We start from the raw sequence: 6,319 nt of genomic DNA, 5'->3' as shown, positions 1-6,319 counted from the left end.
ACTATCCATCATATTTGAGAAGCCATTGCAGTCTGGTTCAAGTTCTTGCTAACTGAAAAGGGGGAAAGAAAGCCCCATTTTTAAAAAAGAAAAAAAAAAAAGAAAGACCCAGGGAACTAGAGGCCAGTCAGTCTCACCTCTGTGCCCAACAAGATTATGGAGCAGATCCTCCTGGAAAATATGCTAAGGCACATGGAAAATAAGGAGGTGGTTGATGTCATCCAACATGGCTTCACTAAGGGCAAATCATGCCTGACAACTTTGGTGGCCTTCTACGATAGGGTTACAGCATTGGTGGATAAGGCAAGAGCAACTGACATCATCTAACTGGACTTGTGCAAAGCATTTGACACTGTCCCACACAACACCCTGGTCTCTAAGTTGGAGAGACATGGACTTGATGGATGGGCCACTTGGTGGGTAAGGAATTGGCTGGATTGGCTGCACTCAAAAAGTTGGGGTCAACAGCTCGATGTCCAAGTGGCGAGCAGTGATGAGTGGTGTTCCTTATGGGTCAGTACTGGGACCAGTAGAAGTGCTGTTTAACATCTTTGTTGATGATATTGTTGGTGGGATTGAGTACACCCTCAGCAAGTTTGACCACAACACCAAGCTGTGTGGAGCAGTCAACATGCTGGAGGAAAGGGATACCATCCACAGGGACTGGAACAGGCTTGAGAGGTGCGTCCATGCAAACCTCATGAAGTTCAGCAAGGAAAACTGCAAGGTCCTGCACCTTGGTCAGTGCAATCCCAAGCACAAATACAGGCTGGTTTGAGAATGGATTGAGAGCAACCCTGAGGAGAAGGACTTGGGGGTGTTGGTGGATGAGAAGCTCAACATGAACCGGAAATGTGCACTCGCAGCCCAGAAAGCCAACTGCATCCTGGGCTGCCTCAAAAGAAGCGTGGCCAGCAGGTCGAGTGAGCTGATTCTGCCCCTCTACTCCACTCTCGTGATACCCCACCTGGAGTGCTGCTTCAAGCTCTGGAGCTCTCAACATAAGAAGGACATGGACCTGTTGGAGCACGTCCAGAGGAAGGCCACAAAGATGATCAGAGGGCTGGAGCACCTCACCTACGAAGACAGGCTGAGAGAGTTGGTGTTATTCAGCCTGGAGAAGAGAAGGCTCCAGGGAGACCTTACAGCAGCCTTCTAGTACCTAAAGGGCGACTACAGGAAAGATGGGAAGGGACTCTTTATTAGGGAGTGTAGTGATAGGACATGGGGTAATGGTTTTAAACTGAAAGAGGAAAGATTTAGATTTGATATTAGGAAGAAATTTTTCACTCTGCAGGTGATGAGACAATGGAACAGGCTACCCAGAGAAGCAGGGGATGCCCCATCCCTGGAAGTGTTCAAGGCTAGGTTTGATGAGGCTTTGAGCAGCCTGGTCTAGTGAAAGGTGTCCCCCGCCTATGGCAGGGGGTTTAGAACAAGATGATGTTTAAGGTCGCTTCCAACCCTAACCGTTCTATTATTCTATGTTTATACATTGTCTCTGCCTTTGCCTCATGCAGTGAAGTCACAGTATCATAAACAATAAATGTAATTCAGTAAATGTGAAATTCATGCCTGATCTGGTATGAGATAGAATTAAGAAGCAAAGCATTAGCTTTTTTTTCTGCCCATGAAAGCTCAAGCAACTAGAAATAGAAAAATTTAGAGAGCTTCCCTGAGACTGCAGATTTTTTCCACAAAATCGTAGACACTTAAACATACACAAGTCTATGGGGGTGTGATACACCCAAGGGTACTGAGAGAGATGGTGAAAGTGTTCACCAAGCCAGTTTCCATCATTTATCAGCAGTTGCTCGACAGCTGGCTGAATATGAGCCAGCAGTGTGCCCAGGTGGCCAAGAAGGCCAACAGCATCCTGGCCTGTATCAGGAATAGTGTGGTGCGCAGGAACTAGGGAAGTGGTCGTCCCCCTGTACTCGGCACTGGTATGGCTGTGTTCAGTTTTGGGCCCCTCACTTAAACAAAGACATTGAGGTACTGGAGCATGTCCAGAGAAGGGAAACAAAGCTGCTGAGGGGTCTAGAGCACAAGTGTCATCAGGAGCAGCAGAGGGAACTGGGGGTGTTTAGCGTGGAGAAGAGGAGGCTGAGGGGCGACCTTATCACTCTCTACAGCTACCTGAAAGGAGGTTGTAGAGGGGTGGGTGTCAGTCTCTTATCACAAGTAACAACTGATAAAAGAAAAGGAAACGGCCTCAAGTTGTGTCAGGGGAGGTTTAGATTGGCTATTAGGAAAAATTTCTTCACAGAAAGGTTTACCAAACATTGGAACAGGCTGCCCAGGAAAGAGGCGTAATTGCCATCCCTCGAGGTAGACATGGTTAGGGACATGGTTTAGTAGTGGTTTTGGCAGTGTTACATTGATAGATGCACTCAGTGATCTTAAAGGTCCCTTCCAACCTGGAAGATTCTACAATTCCGTCTCTGAAGCAAAACGCTTACCAACAGGAGCACAAAAGGAGTAATGCAATGGTCCCCCTGTTTCTATTTACATGCCAGCTAAATTTTAAATGTCAATAAATTTCATCTATCAAGGTATGGGCAGCAGCTTTGCGTGTGTTCTTTCATCTCAGTGTAACCTACAGATGTTGGTCTCATTGTTTATTACACCTTTTACTGTACCACCCCATACTATTTTCAATGTGAGGTGGTTCCATAACTACTGCATGTGAACACACAGTCTGTTTGAAATATCTGCTTAAGTTGAGTACTCTCACTAAAAATGAAATGAAATTTGATTTGAGATGGTCTTCCATTCTCTTTTGTGTGCTCTTCATTACAGTTTGTTTCATGTTTTCATCTCTTGTAGGAAATGTTTTAACCAATGGAATCAAGATCCATAATCACATAACATAACATTGATCATAACCATTACAAGTGTCTAAAATGACTTTTGCTTATAGTTTTTCCAGGATTTCCAGGAGCCTAACAGCTCAAAAGGATAATAGTCATTGTTAGCATTTAGTGTATCTTGTGTTTACTATTTCCTTCCCCCTTTCTTTTGAAAATATATGTATGTATACATTTATTAATTAATAAATACATACATGGAACATAATGTCTTTTTGCAAATATATATTATTTTCTCTAATAATAAAGTTTGTGTATGGAAAGTAGAAAATATTGTTATTTTTAACTGTTTTGTAAACTGGCCTGAAGCAAACTCAAGCTCCAAGATTTCTTGAAATCCCCGAATACTGAGATGCAAAGCTAAATTAGTTCCCTAATTCGTGAATTCTTTGTATTCATGACAGCTTGAACCCAAGTCCCTTGTTTTGAATACCTTCTACATTCTCCTAAACATAAGTATCAGACACCAAGAGCTGTATTTGGAAAGCAGTTTACAACGCATGTACACAACTAGTTTTATTGTGTATTGATCCATTTGAACAGATAGTGTAAAAAGCAGGTTGAGCAAGACATGACGGGAGCTATTCATACTGATAGTTTTCTCTGAGGTTACCTGTGGTTCCCTGGAAGGTTAAGTTTTGTTTTTATATATACTACTACTGCTTTAAAACTTCATAGGCAATAACAACTTCTATTATAAGGAACATTTGGTAACAATTTCATTTCTGTAAGTTGAAATAACATTAAAGACATCATATGCTGTGCTCAAAGGAGTACAGAAATACATACTCATTGCTCCTTCATATTTTTTCAGAGGTACACTGGAAACAGTTCATTTGACTGCACTATAGCACAGTTGACTAGATGAACAAAAAGCCATCACCAAAGCTGTCATTTCAATTTCTAACTCATTTCCTCTCTTTCTCTCTTTCACAGTATGTGTTGCAAAAGCTTATCCCCCAGCTCCTAGGCAAAGGCAGCTTGTGAATAACAAATTTCAACGTAAAAAATGTCTAGCAAAATTGAAAAAGGAAATGACTAATGAGAAAACCTCAGACACCCCTTATCAGGACCTATAGATAGTGGCTTTAGCAGTAACAGTAAGTTAGTGATGACATATGCTATAGTACTGCTTTTGCCGCTTCTCCTGGGGCTGGAATGGTAAACTGTACTCTCTAAGAAGGATGTTAAGCTCATCTTCTATGAGTGCATGAGTAACCATCCAAATCAAAGAATGTGCTGTTCTCAAACAACATTTAGGACCCCCTGCTTTTCAAAACAATTGCAGACTTCTGTTGCTCGAGCCTGGCAATTTGGGTAGAAAAATCTCCTTGGTCACTACCATGTATTATGTGAAACCAGAGCTGGTCAGAAATGATAATTGTTTGAAACGAGAGTGTTTAGTTAGCTGCATGCCAGGAGGGTTCTGCCACAACTCCCCTTGGACTGAATAACCCATTTCTTTTAAGAAATAACTCTGCCTTTGTGCTTCCCTGTGGGCACAACCAAAGCTTAAGCCACCTAGTAGACTGCATTTAATATCAAGGGCCATGAAATATCAGAATTATGGCAGCATCTGTAGTGGACTCCCATAGTCCTTTGCTCTGTGACATCACTGGTGACTGAATGCATGTAAGTTGAGAAGATTTAAAAGGGTCTGAGCTGCAGCTGCGATAAGAATTGTATCATTCAGACCTGAGGTGTTAAAATCTAATTGTAAGACTGTGGACAGTGGCTCAACAAAAGAAATGCATGAAATAGCGTTGGATGTAATGAAATATAACAGTCTTGGTGTTTATTTGGCTGCCTTACTATTGTCAAGTCTGTGTAGAGTGCCAGGCAGACAAGATTTTGAAAGAAGACAATGCAGCAGATCTGTCTTTATTTCTGAACAACTCTGCCCTTTCCTAACAGAAGGCTTAAAACAACACTTAAGGGTGAAATGAGTGTAGGACAAGGCATAACCAGACTAATCAAGACCTAGCTGCATGTTGCCTGATAACTAGGACTGCTTAAAGTGACTTCCTCTACAAGTTCCTTAGTTCTGAAAGTTGCTTCATTTGAAAGATTTCATATTTGTTATGACTGTGTGACTGCTAGATTTCTCAAAGTTCTTTCTTCTGCTTTCTAATATTTTGACTCGGAACTTCTTGGCTATAACTATCCATATCCAAGTAAGTATCTACTCAGTTCCTGTATGTGCAGAACTTTAAACATCTGCTGAGGTTGTTGAAATTTACTTTCCTTCAGTGAATTATCTGGCTAAGGAGCTGCAAGGCAAATGTGTTTATTCGGAAGAGATCAAAAGTTGTTAGCAATGCAACCTTTGCTTCTGATATGTTAAAGAAAACTAGTTTGCTGTTTATTTACTTTTTGGTTTAAAGCCGCTTTGCTTAAGTTAACAAAGGAATAGTAATGCCATCAAATTGTCTGTAGGATAAATAATGTGTTAGTGGTGTGTGTGAGTGTGAGGGGAAATAGAGGGACAGGGGGAGAAGAAACAGCTTCCCTTGATTTTTGGATCACTTATCCAGGTCCCAGATGAAACACCTGATTCCCTTAGACACTCAGTTTCACTAAAATTTTAATGTATCCAGCCACAGTGTTTTTAACAACTACTGAATCTCATAAGAAACTGAGAATTGTAACAGTTGAGGCAGAAACTCTATGGGCTATTAAGAACTGTAATGTCTTGTAACTTAAAAATAACTCTTGGCCTGTCAAAGCAATTTTGAAACTGCAGTCATATTCTGAAATGAAGTACTGAAGTATCAGTGTGGTCCTATCCAGACAGGAACAGATTTGGGGATGCTTTCTCTCACAATCCCTGTGAAATTCTGCCTTTCGTCCCAAGCAGAGCAACTACTCTCTCCTTATAGAATCAGCTGCAATCAAATTCTTCTTACACCTTCCACACAGAGCACAGCTGCTTTCATGAGAAAGCTGCACTGTTCTGTCTTTGTCCAGGGTGGGAGAGATGCAGGGCTGTGGCTGTGGCTGCTAAGAGGGGGGGATGGCATGCTTCACCTCCACTCACAAGCTAAAAGGTTTTGCCCTTATGCATGGCTAAAGAAAGTGTCCATCTTCTCAAACAACACTGGGAATAACTATTTCATGTCTCTTGAGTACAAAGGCAGGATGATTTATGGAAATATCTTAAAAACTGTGGTTCAGGAGGTGAATTGCATTTGCAACATGGAGGTATACTGAAGTTATTCACATACCTTCTTGCATACCTATTCTTATGCTAGCTCTATGGTTCAGAGATGTTATCTGTACTTCTGGTCTTTTCTGAACATATGTTAGTCATGAAAGCCTGAGTCTAGCTTCCATAGGCCAATACTGCATTTGGGTGCTTAGAGTTCAAGGAAATTGTGGTTTTCAATATGAAGAGACCCAATAACAGAATTAGAAATTATTCAAATGACAAAACTTAGAATTACACTTCT

The sequence above is a fragment of the Vanellus vanellus genome, assembly GCF_965231255.1.
Source record: "Vanellus vanellus genome assembly, chromosome: 2".
NCBI classification, from domain to species: Eukaryota; Metazoa; Chordata; class Aves; order Charadriiformes; family Charadriidae; genus Vanellus; species Vanellus vanellus.
This window is presented reverse-complemented; position numbering follows the sequence as displayed.